Here is a 13,437-nt window from a genome sequence, read left to right as displayed (position 1 = left end):
TGTTGTTCGTCGCTCAAGCGAAGAACACCTCGCCCAAGCGAGGTGCTCAAGCCTGGGAATCTCTTGGATCCTCGCCCAAGCGAGAATATCTAGCTTGGGCGAGAGTCTGGAAGTTGGAGATAGAAGTAGCAGTTTCAGAATGGAAAAAGGCAGTCAGTCATTGGAAAAAAGAGATCTGGACGAAAAAATACAGAGGAGAAAAGATAGAAATCGTGGAAACGATTCTATTACTCATTTTTCGTATTAGTTCATGATTTAGGCATTATAATGGCGAGAATGAGTGGCTAGTTCTTCATAGTTGGGAATCGAAATGTAATCTTCTTAAACTTTTGTACTCCTGGATTCAATTCTGTATTAATGTTATTTGATTTTGGAAAGTTGTTCCATCTTTATTGCATGATTTCAATTAAATACTGAATTCATGATTTAAGGTTCAAGTTTAACTGGGAAGTTAAACTTGACACTGGATCTGAATTGTCTTTCTTCCTACATAATTGATCCAGGGATGGACAATGATGTAGGAACTGCTTTACATCTGAGTTTAATTTTAGTTAGTCATCCAATTATCTAAGGAATTGGAAGTTGGGTGATAATTTAAGAACATTACATTCAGGGAACTGATGTAATTGATTTATGAAAAATGTATGGCAAAATTCAGTAACTTCACAGGTTGTTAAGAATTGAATCTATGGATGTATAAAGGGAAAGAATGATGAAGTTTCGATCCCGACTATATTATTTTTATTGTAAAAAATTGTGTAGTCAAGTTATTATTATTTAAAACCAATGCAAATTTATCAACCAAAATTTGTATATAAATGCTCAATTGATTCTTGTAGGAAATAGTATAAATCCACCCCGCTCCCTGAGGACGATAATCTGGTACCTTACCGGACTTTATTACTTGTGTGATACGGTACACTTGCCGTTACAAAAATATCTAACAAAGTGCAAATCACAGATATCATGACTAAATCATTGAGAACAGAAAGGTTTAGAGAGTTAAGAAAATTGTTGAATGTTGAATGCTTTAATGCTTGTAATAGATATAAATTAAGGGGTGTTAGGATTTGTTGATTCTTACTATATAAGTAGAAAGTTAGTTTTTGTGGTTGTTAACCACATTCTATAAATAGCATAACTTCTCTTGTAATACTAAATTCTCTTTCTAAGCATCAAATGCAAGTTTCTTACTCATTACTTTCTTCTCTTCTCTCCAAACATATCATTCTTCTTCTTGCACATCAATCTGTTTCTCATTTTCTCTAACATCATAAACAATCTAGATTTTTTTTATTCAAATAGACATGTTTACAAATTAGGATGTCACGTCTAATCAACTTCTTGGAATATAATGCAATTATTGTTGTTTATTATGGTTATAGAACAATCTCCATTTTCTAAGTGAAATACGAGTTGGCTTGTTAATGTATAACAAATTTAGAAACTAATTTGACCGACCAAAAAAATCATTTTAACTGAGTTCCTTTTATATACCTTATTTTTTTCGGTAGATACAGATTTTCCCCTTTATATACTTTAAAGATTACAGTATTATTTAAAAAAAAATAGTGTTCACTTTCACGAATTAATCATATATAAATACGAAAGACAAATCAACATTTTCTTAGTAAAAGTTGACAAAACCGGTTATATTTTTTAATCTTAGAATATCCTATCATTTGATAGATAAAAAAGACTATCTCTCGTGATATCCATATATACTTAAATATATTACACATACCTATCATCAATTTATGAAGTAAATCCAAAACCACTTGATTAACGAATCTAGATATCTTACACTCAGCACAGCACATCACAGCACAGTGGTAAAATACATGTATGTTGTTAGATTGTAAAACACAAAGGCATCGATAAATAAATAAAATGAAAATGAAGAGCGAAAACAAATAAACTTTTATTTATTATATATGTGAAGAATGAAGATTCTATCATCCCAAAGAGCCCAAAAATTCAACCAATTGAAGAGTGGATTGAAAATGATTGATTTAGGGAACTTTTAAGTAAGTATGTTTTTTTTTTTCTGTTGATAGCTTTTTCTTGTATAAATATAGAGTAAGCTTAAGTTTGTATAACTAACTAATCAATAATCAAGGCATCATTCAATAAAGTTCAAAGTTTCTTTTCTTCTCTTGATTTTCTTTTCCATTTTGGTTCACTGTTTCCTCTTCTTCCTTCTTCTTCTTTGCTATACAATGGGGAAAGATTTTTCACATGGTATCAGAGCACCCTTTTGAGGGTGTCTCTGCTGCGTAACTCGACTACATTTCCCTCACTAACTGCATATGCTTTCCTCCTACTACATCGCCAACATTCTTCCCTCTACTCTCATTACTTAGATGGCCAACCAGATTATCAATCCAATTCTTGATCCTTCAAGTCCCTACTATCTCTCATCAAGTGAAAATCCAGGAGCAATATTGGTCTCTAGCCTGCTAAATGGTGAGAATTATCACCAATGGTCAAGGGCAATGACAATTGCTCTTGACACCAAGAACAAGTTGTGCTTCATAAATGGATCTCTGCCTAGACCACCCCCAACTGATTTGATGCAGCCGGTTTGGAGCAGATGCAACAATCTTGTTGTTTCTTGGCTCACTCAATCCATGCAACCCTCCATAGTACAAACCATCCTTTGGATGGACTCAGCAGCAGAGATATGGAAAGATCTTAAAGAGAGATATTATCAAGGAGATATCTTTAAGATTTCTCATATCATTGGGCAAATGCATTCAATCAAGCAAGGAAGCTCCTCAGTTGATAAGTTTTTTACACAGATGAAGGGACTATGGCAACAGTTTGATGACTACACACCAACTCCTATGTGTGAGTGTGAAATAAAGTGTCATTGCAGATTAGTTCATGTCATGAAGAAGTATAGGGAAAATGAGTACATCATATGCTTCTTAGCAGGACTCAATGATCAATTTTCAGTCGTAAGGTCACAGATAATGTTGATGCAGCCCTTGCCACTAATTAATAATGTGTTCTCCATCCTCATCCAACAAGAAAGACAAATGGCACTTGAAAATCTTTCAACATCTCAAACTCTGTCTAGTATCAACAGTTATGACACAAGACAAAGAGGCAGAGGTAGAGGCCTTAGAGGTTCAATAGGTGGAAGATCTAGCACTCAAGGAAGAATGGCAAGCAATTCAAGAGGAAGAGGACAGAAGATATGCACTTTCTGTCAAAAGATAGGTCACACAGAGGATATTTGCTACAAGAAGCATGGATTTCCTCCTAGCTTCTCCAACACTACTACTAATATCAATAGCTACATTGGAACAGATAAAAAATCAATGAACAAGAAGATGAGATTTAAAACAAGAATTTGGAAATGATGCAGCAGACATTGGATCTGCTTTCACACCTGCTCAGCATAATGCTCTCAAGGCAATGATTCAAGAGTCAATGAATCAAACCATCCATACAACTAATCAAGTCAGTATGACTTCAAATTCAATAGCAGGCTCCTCAGGTAATATCAATCTTGACAATATGCACAAATCCATCACATGGATTCTAGACACAGGTGCAACAGATCATGTCTGTTGCACCCTTGCTGCCTTTCACGATTTCAAGAGGATCAATCCTCTTACTATATCTTTACCTAATGGTAACAAAGTAGCAGCTAATTACTCAGGGACCATAATTTTCTCAGACATTTTGTACATTTCAGATGTCTTATATGTTCCTAGTTTCAACTTTAATTTAATATATGTTTCTAGACTTGTCAAGTCTTTAGGCTGCACCTTGATTTTTTCAAACAATCATTGTGAAATTCAGGACCAACACTCCTTGAAGATGATTGGTGCAGCTGAGCTAAGGAAAGGATTATATGTTCTTACTGTTTTCAGCAAACACATTGCTAAAGCTCACAATGTGAACCTTTTTACTTCTTACAATGATGGAAATTTGTGGCATAGTAGATTAGGTCATCTATCTCATAGAAAAATGCAACTTATACAATCTGTTTTTCCTATTATCAAGTGTAATAAGACTAATGATCCCTGTGAAGTTTGCCGTTTAGCTAAACAAAAGAGATTGCCTTACAATTCTAGCATAACTAGTTCTGATAAGTGTTTTGATCTTGTTCACATAGATATTTGGGGATCAATCTCTACACCATCCACCTTTGGTAACAAATATTTTTTAACCATAGTAGATGATAAATCAAGATTCACTTGGATTTTTTTTATGAAACAGAAAAGTGAAACAATTTTGTTAGTTAAAGGGTTTGTATCTTATGCTGAAACTCAGTTTGGATTAAAAATTAAGGTTGTTAGGACTGATAATGGACAAGAATTCATATTAAAATAATTTTATCTTGAAAAGGGTATTGAACACCAAACAACATGTGTTGAAACACCTCAACAAAATGGTATTGTTGAGAGAAAACATCAACATATTCTTCGTGTTGCTAGATCTTTAGTTTTCCAATCTAATTTTCCTATATGTTTTTGGAATTTTGCTATTGCATACGTTGTGCATCTCATAAATAGACAGTCAAGTCTCTATCTTAACAATAAGTGCCCTTATGAAATATTGCATAGTGTTTTACGTGATATTTCTAACTTGAAGATTTTTGGTAGTCTTTGTTTTGCTTCCACCTTGGTTAACCACAAGAAGAAGTTTGACTCAAGATCCAGAAAATGTGCCTTCTTAGGATTCAAGCAAGGGACCAAAGGATTCATTCTACTTGACATCAACACCAACGAAATCTTCATAAGTAGAAATACTGTCTTTTATGAACATATTTACCCTTTTAAAGACCAAAACAATAGTGATAATGAGTCTAGGCACCAGATAGATATTTTTTCTAGCCCTGCATCAAGTTATGCACCACACAATGACCCTACACCAACTCATGGCACCACTTACCCACAACAGAACCAAGACATCATAGTGCCCTTACCTCAAGCTGAGATACAATTAGATCCTCCTAATCAACCTAATGATCAATATCCTAACACTCTCCAACCTGTTACATCTTCAGATCAACATATCAGTGAAGACTCTCAACAACCTACAAAACCTCATAGAATTAGAGGACCTCCTAGCTATTTGAAAGACTATCATTGTAGCTTATTAAGCAAGTCTAATCCTATCAAGACAAATAGTAGGCATCCTATAGATAAAAATCTTAGCTACCACAACATGTCTATAAGTCATAAGAAATTCTCTCTATCCATATCCACTGACCAAACACCCACCTCTTTCACTGACGCCATTAAACACCCTGCTTGGAGAGAACCCATTCACAGTGAACTTGAAGCTTTAAATAAGAACAACACTTGGACCTTGTCTCATCTGCCTAATGACAAACGGGCAATAAGGTGCAAATGGGTTTTCAAGATCAAACATCATGCTGATGGATCTATAGAGAGATTCAAGGCTAGGCTTGTGGCAAAGGGATTCAATCAAACTGAGGGAATTGACTACAAGGACACCCTTAGTCCAGTAGTCAAAATGGCAACAATTAGGGTGCTCCTTTGTTTGGCAGCTATACATAAGTGACATTTGCATCAGCTTGACATCAATACAACTTTCTTACATGGTGACTTAAAAGAGATTGTGTACATGAAGACTCCACCAGGTCTCATTGTCCCTGATCCAAGCCTGGTATGCAAACTGCAGAAATCTATTTATGGCTTGAAGCAAGCCAGCAGACAATGGCATGAGAAGCTCACCACTACTCTCCTAAAACTTGGTTATGTGAAATCTTTCTCTGACCACTCTCTCTTTACCAAAGGCATCAAAGATAATTTTACTGCAATTTTAGTTTATGTTGATGATTTAATTGTAACAGGAAACAACTTGCAAGAAATAATTGAAACCAAATCCATCTTACACAACACTTTCAACATTAAGGATCTTGGCAGTTTGAAGTTTTTCCTTGGCATGGAAGTTGCTAGATCTAACCAAGGTATTGCCCTCTATCAAAGAAAGTATACTCTAGACTTATTAGAACAAACTGGTCTACTAGGTTCCAAACCTGCAAGTACACCTATGGAATACAACTCCAATCTTCATTCCATATCAGGTACACCACTCAAAGATATAACTAGTTATAGAAGATTATTAGGGAAATTACTATACTTGACTCACACTAGACCTGATATATCTTTTGTTGTTAGTTCATTAAGTCAATTTCTTGATTCACCTACTAATCTTCATTACAAAGCTGCTACTAGAGTGCTTAGATATCTAAAGAGCACACCAGGACAAGGCATTTTCTTCTCTTCAAATAACACAGCAACCATACAATGTTACTCTGATTCAGATTGGGCCAAATGCATTGACACAAGGAGATCAATTACTGGTTGGTGCTTCTTTTTGGGCAATGCTTTGGTTTCTTGGAAGAGCAAGAAACATAACACTGTTTCAAGATCTTCCTCAGAAGCTGAATACATAGCACTTGCCATGGCTGCTTGTGAAGCTCAATGGTTATTATTCCTCTTTAGAGATCTTGGCATAGCTCATTCCAGACCTGTTAGCATCTTTTGTGACAGTAACCCAGCCTTACACATAGCTGCAAATCCTATTTTCCATGAAAGAACAAAGCACATTGATGTGGATTGCCATGTTGTTAGAGAAAGAGTTCTTAATAACACGATACATCTTCTTCCCATCCATACTTCTCTTCAATTGGCTGACATCTTTACTCAATCATTATCTCCATCTCCATTCCTCAAGAATCTTACCAAACTCAGCATCATCGATATTCATGCGCCTAGTTTGAGGGGGTCTGTGAAGAATGAAGATTCTACCAGCCCAAAGATTCAACCAATTGAACCCATGTTTAAGATGAACAAAATATGATATTTTATGTCATACCTAACCATAGATATGCTCATATTCATCCTAACTTAGATGAATATTGTATTGTTATAAATAGAATGCTCCTAATTGACAATTTATCCTTCATATACCAAAAAAAAAAGTTATACTTTGATATGGATGTGTCTTTATAATTATTGATATTTACACAACAGAAAAAAAGTTCAAATTTAATTATTAACTTACTATTTGCGGTAAAGGAATTTGAGGAACCCGAATATTTTTGCAGACGTAGAAACCCTTAATAATAATGAATTCAAAGTGAACGGGCACAGCTGGAGTAACAATGTTCCGGATGCGGATCTATGTTCTCAACTATGTCCCCAATTATGTCCTTAACTATGTCCCCAATTATGTCCATGACCAATCACAATGAAGCAAAATTAATAAAATTATGAATATTTAATTTTTTTAATTGACGTGACATAATAAAATTGGTCTGAAACAGACTTTAAAATAGAGTTTGGGACAACAGATCTTTGTAGCGCAATCAATGCAAACAATTGTCTAGTAGCTCCCACGGCATCACGGTTGATAAATTCAACAATGCTTTCATTTGTCAACACAATATGCATGATTATCTGTTTTTTTTTTTGTACTCTATTGTGGGTACATGATCATCTCATGTATAGTGAGAGGGGAGTACACCATTAAAATAAAAATAAAAACAATATATTATAACCCTTTCATTCATTTTTATATATGAGATTGAAAAATGATATATCTTCCTACTAATTCTCATAAGAAGGATACTGCTTATTTTTTATTTAAAAAGGTCAATAACATAAATTAGTTGAAATTGAGTGCTATAACATTTTTACCACATGACATTTGTTTAACTTTTTAAGTGACATAACCCAATTTTAGATGAATAGGGATTGTCTCCATTAATAAAAAGGTCGAGTACTATTTTTTACATTTAGTTTTAGGAATAAAAATAATATTACAAGTATAAATAGAATAATATAATTGTCAATTCATCTTGCTTTTTGCTCTATTTTACATAGCACTTTCATTTTAGATGTAATTCATTTTCATTTGAGCTATACATGCATGTTTTCTAAGAAATTGTCCAAGACTAATTACTGTAAAAGATTCTACAATAATTATGATGCCAAAATGCCAATTTAAATGGATTTAAAATGATATTACTATATAGACCATGCTTATTAGTTCTCTCATTTTCCTCCATTAAATAATATTTTAATTAGAATGATTTTTTTTAGAAAGCTAATAAATCGCATAGAAGTCATCATATATCACGAGTGAATGAGTATGGAGTATTTTTTTTATTTTATGAAAAGACATTTACAGAAGTCTAACAGCAAATGTAGGTTGTCAATACGAATATACGATGCACGAGTAACTTGGTAGTGTCTCATGAAATATAAGTGTATCCCATCATATTTCAAATCATGCTTATTAATTAGTAATAAATAGGTGTGGCAAGTATAATGAACCATGTATGTAACCCAACAGTGTTTTATAAATTGTTGAAAAACAAGTTTTGTTGGCATCTTAAGAAATAACACTATGATATGCTACTTCATTGATATTTAGACATTCAGTTTCCTATATTTAAAACGAACATATCCCCTGGAAATGTAATAATTGTGTTGATTTACAAGATATTCATTGTATTTTTCCTAATATATCATTCCTCTATATGTGATCATTAATTTCTTCAACTACTTATATGAATCAATAAACTAACAAATAAGATTAATGCACCATTGAATGAGATTGCTTCTCTTATTATTCTTATTGGTAAGTAATACCTTTGTTAAAAAATTGTAAATGGTGGTTGACTAAGAGTAATGTCTACTCTCTAAAGAAAGAATGTCTAAGAGCTTCTTTAGCAGTGAGTCTTTCAGATGGGTCAAACCTAAGTAACCCCTGCAAGAGATGTATAACATCACTAGTTGAATGATCAACATGCTGCATAATGAGGTTCTGCAATTGTTTCAAAAGAAAAACTGTTATGAGTGAAGTCAACAACATAAACCATTCAAGATTCTAAACTTCATTTAATGAAAAAAAGTGAATAACTAATGAAACCTGCAGTGTAGGACGCTTCATCACAGCGTTAATACTCTCCTTTGATGATGCACCCTCTGGCCAGACTAATCTACCATTTCTAACATACTTCTCAGCATGTCCGCCGAACATAAGAGCGATAAAACACATTCGTTGTCTTCGAAGCTTGAACAATTGAAAGCATGTTCCTATGGTAAATCACTTACTCAAGTTTCTTCAACATGTGCTCTGGCAATGTACCAAGAACCCTCTCCATCATAGCAAGGTGCTCTAAATTCTTACGAGTCTGAAACAATGCTTTACCCTGCAACAGATGCTCAAAAGTTGAGGGAGAAGCTACACTAATGTGCTTTGAACATTAAGTTTTCAACGGGACAAACCAAACTCACCTTGCATAATTCAATCAATATGCATCCCACACTCCATATATTGCATGGATAACTCCAGCCATGTCCTACAAAACCATTGCCAGAATCAACCATTTAGCTGAAACAATCAGGAATGTGTAATTTATCATCATGCAAATACACAATTAACAAAAAGGCAGGCAATTCACTCCACAGGACCTAGGATAACTTCAGGTGCCCTATAATGATGAGTTGATACTATGTAATTCAGATCTTCTTTCTTGTGCGTGGTGCTGCCAAAATCAATAACCTTCATGGCACTTGATTTGGGCAACGTTTTAAAATCGGTACTTGGTGATCTGGATGGACTCTGTTAAACAAAAATAACATGAATCAGTAATTGAATATATATTCATACCATTATGAAATAATTATAACTATCACAAAAAAAGTTGCGACAAAAAGTGCAAAAGATCAATAACATCATATAAGGACATGACCTTGCAATCAGGAACTTCGACATACTCTAGTGATAGTGGAAGTATGTTTTCGGGTTTGAGATCAGTATGGATCATGGACAAATCATGCATGACTGGAATTTTATAGAAGCATAAAACACAATTAGCAAGCGAACCAACAATGGCAAAAACTATACAATCCGAAGATATACTACAACTACACCTTGTAAGGACATGATATGTCCAATCTACAATGATTACCAGCTTATGATGATCAAATCTGATAAGCATGCAATACAAAGTGAAAGATGAAAAAATGGCTCAAAAGGAACATAGGAAAGTGGTTTAAGTAGATACTACACACATGCTATACATTCCAAAAGTTGTCTGCCAATCTTACGGACAAGATCAATGGGAAATGATCGACAATTGTTTTCCTGAAGAGAATCATATAAGCTTGGTCCAAGATTCTCAAACACCTGTTAAACCATTTGAATTCACTGATATCTCAACCCTCTAATTATTTGTATATTGGGGAAATCAATCCATCACAAATTAATCAAATACTTACAATACAGATATGATTACGATAGTCTAACCAGTCCCGGAATTGCACATAACTGCAAGGAATAGCCCATTTAACCAATGCAATGGAATCAAAGATGTTAAACACATGCCAAAATGAAGCTAAAATTACTTACCGATTGCCACCTTTATCATGTTTCCCAGGCTGTTGCAGTATCTCAATTTCAATCATGGCTGCTTCTCGATACTTCTTTAACGCACGGACAATTTTTATGGCAACCATTTCCTTCCTTTGTCTGTCCCAACATTCCAAAACCTGCCCAAAAGTTCCTTCTCCTATTTTGCAATTGATCTTATCTGCAATCATGATAAAGAACAAGGGTGAAATACGGAAGCCTGTGGATATTTGAACATGAAGTTCTCAATGTTTTTACACCTACATACACATAAAATGATTATTTCTCAAATGTTTCCTACTACTGAAAAACAGGTTTTACTTTAGATGGTCCTTAGTCCACATATAATAAAAAGCTGAGTGAGGATGCATATGAATCTAAATGCTGAGTGTTGTAAGAAAACAGTGTCAGATTATATATATGTTTTGACCATGACAATTATGAACCTAAAGTTCTTACCCGAAGGGAGGGCCCGGCGCGCACAATCCTATCCTCGTCCGAGTTTACCCCTTGCACTTCGGACAGCCGTCCGTAGCATCATAAGGAGGACCTCCCTTTCGAGGTAAAGTAAAAAAAAAGGAATGATGGTAAGGTATATTTACAGCGAGACGATAAAGTTTCTCCCTCCCGAAACACGTAATGCCCATCTTTGTCATCTCCTCGCCAAGGGGGGAACCAAATCGAACAATGCCCGATAAAACTAGAGAACTAGTGGTATCTTCAGAGGAACTCCTTGATGGAGTACAGCTTGAAATATTCTCAATCTCTTGTCCACAAAACAATCCTACCTGAGCCTACACATAACCATCCATTCACGTACAACTAGGGGTTAAGAAATTAAAATAATTATCCCACTGTCATGAACCCTCATCGATATGCCTTTGTCACCATCTCAGATTGTTGAAAAACATAGCGATAATCAAACGAAATTGACAGCTACTAGATAATTCAAATCAGAATCAAAACATTTAAAGGCAATTCATTCCTCAGATAACATTAACATACCAGATTTTAAATCTTATTTTGCAACTGACCACATTAGAAAAGTTTGTTTTCAGTACAGATATCCTTTGCAGGAATATAATGTTCACATCGATAGATTAAAGAGTTAATACCATTTACTCCCTCATCTTTTTCGACCTTACCAGATTCATCTCTCAGAAATCAAAAAACTCAAAATGGTTCCCAAAATTTCAAACTTAGGTGAAAGTAGTCGTTTTTAGACTGTTTTACAACGCCTAGTAGGACTAATTTGATCTACATTTAAAATTTTGTGACTATTTTTTTGGTTTTTCAATTCTTGAGCGAACAAATCGGTAAGGTTGAATGGTATTTACTCTGGATTAAATTAATCTGAAGATATAAAGATATCATGACAAAATCTATATACAAATTGAAATAAATAAAAAGTGTAAACAAGTATACAGAAGCAGATCAACATATCTATTAATAAACAAAACCTAACAGATATATCAAACAAAACAGAACAATCGTTGCATAAATACTGAAAAATTAAAAAAAACAATGTTACCTGAATCAAATATACGTGTTATGAAAAACTTCCACCAGTTCAACATTCATAAAAATTAAAGCAAAAGATGATAAGAATAAAGCATCTTCTTACCTCAGTTAACTTATCTACTTAAATTCAATTCTACGTGACTAATGGTATGAAAAGATACTTTATTGTCATGAAATAAAAAATATAATATAAAAAAATAAAAAATAAGACATATGTAAAATAACTAATTTAAGGACGGAGTGGATTTAACGAGACTAATGGTATGAAAATATACTTTATTGTCATATGATGGAATACAATCTTGGCGCATCCAGGTAGCATTTGGAACAAGATGTTATGTCCCATATGGTTCTCCTTTCACTATTTAATCTTATGTTGTGCTATAACAAAAAAAAATACATATATATATATATATACATTGACAATATAAGATATTTTTATAAATGAATGTGGAATGATACACCGACTACAAATAGGGATGGCAATAAAAACCGAACCCGTGGGTACCCGCCCAAATCGAACCCGAATTTAACGGGGAAAACCCGATGTAATTGGGGTCGGGTTCGGGTTTTACCCGGGTTTAAATTTCGGGTTCGGGTTTGGTATAGCAAAGACCCTAACCCCAACCCGCCTCGAAGTAAGGTAATTCAATTTAAAATTGAAATTTCTATCATTTGCCAATTGTTTTTAATCTCTAATGTTACTTTATATACTATTGGATCTTCAAACATAAAAGAAATGAAATAATATAAGAGAAAATAGAAATGTTACAGTAAAATTACATGAAAATAATATCATATTTTCCTTAACACTTTATCATTTTCGGGTTTTTTCCGGGTTCGGGTTACCCGAAACCCGACGGGTTCGGGGATGGTATTTTTATTTTCAACCCCGTTGAGTTTGGGTTCGGGTTTGGGTTTGGGTATGTCCAAACCCGACCCCAACCCGCCCCGTTGCCATTCCTAACTACAAATCATATATAATTACTATTATGTTATGTTTTGTTCTGTTTATGAAATGAGCTACTTAGGATATAACCAATGTTTTGATACACCTAAAAAAACTCATTAGATCAAATTTTATAAGCAAACAGATTGATCATAGTAGAACTATGTGTTACCTTCTCCTGGAGATCAAGGTGAGTTGATGCAGTTAAATCAATCACAGACTTAAATAGGTCCTGGTCATTGAAAAAAGTTGGTTCATCTCTGTTTACATTTTCTTACTGATGTTATGCTGCCAATAAAAGCACAATCTTTTCCTCCTGAGTCCATTTCTCAAAATGCCACAAAAATTTATCAGTGCCAATTACCAATACTCAGAAGTAGTTAAAGGTTTAATATATATGCAATCACAACTAATGATTTACACATAATTAGTAAATTATTCATTATTTATACTTTTTTTTTTTTGTAAAGAGAATAGTTAATAATGATAAAATATAAATGATGGATAATGTGTTGATAATATATAAAATTTATACGATGTCGTTTTGCATTTATTTT

General features: G+C 33.9%; 1 pseudogene; it reads right to left on the bottom strand.

The window, feature by feature from the left end:
- Positions 1-13,206, bottom strand: part of LOC109339368 — a 20,780-nt pseudogene extending 7,574 nt beyond the window's left edge.

Source organism: Lupinus angustifolius, chromosome LG01 (assembly GCF_001865875.1).
Source record: "Lupinus angustifolius cultivar Tanjil chromosome LG01, LupAngTanjil_v1.0, whole genome shotgun sequence".
Classification (NCBI taxonomy): Eukaryota; Viridiplantae; Streptophyta; class Magnoliopsida; order Fabales; family Fabaceae; genus Lupinus; species Lupinus angustifolius.
The sequence above is the reverse complement of the archived record's forward strand: the minus strand, read 5'-3'. Positions and strand labels throughout refer to the sequence as shown.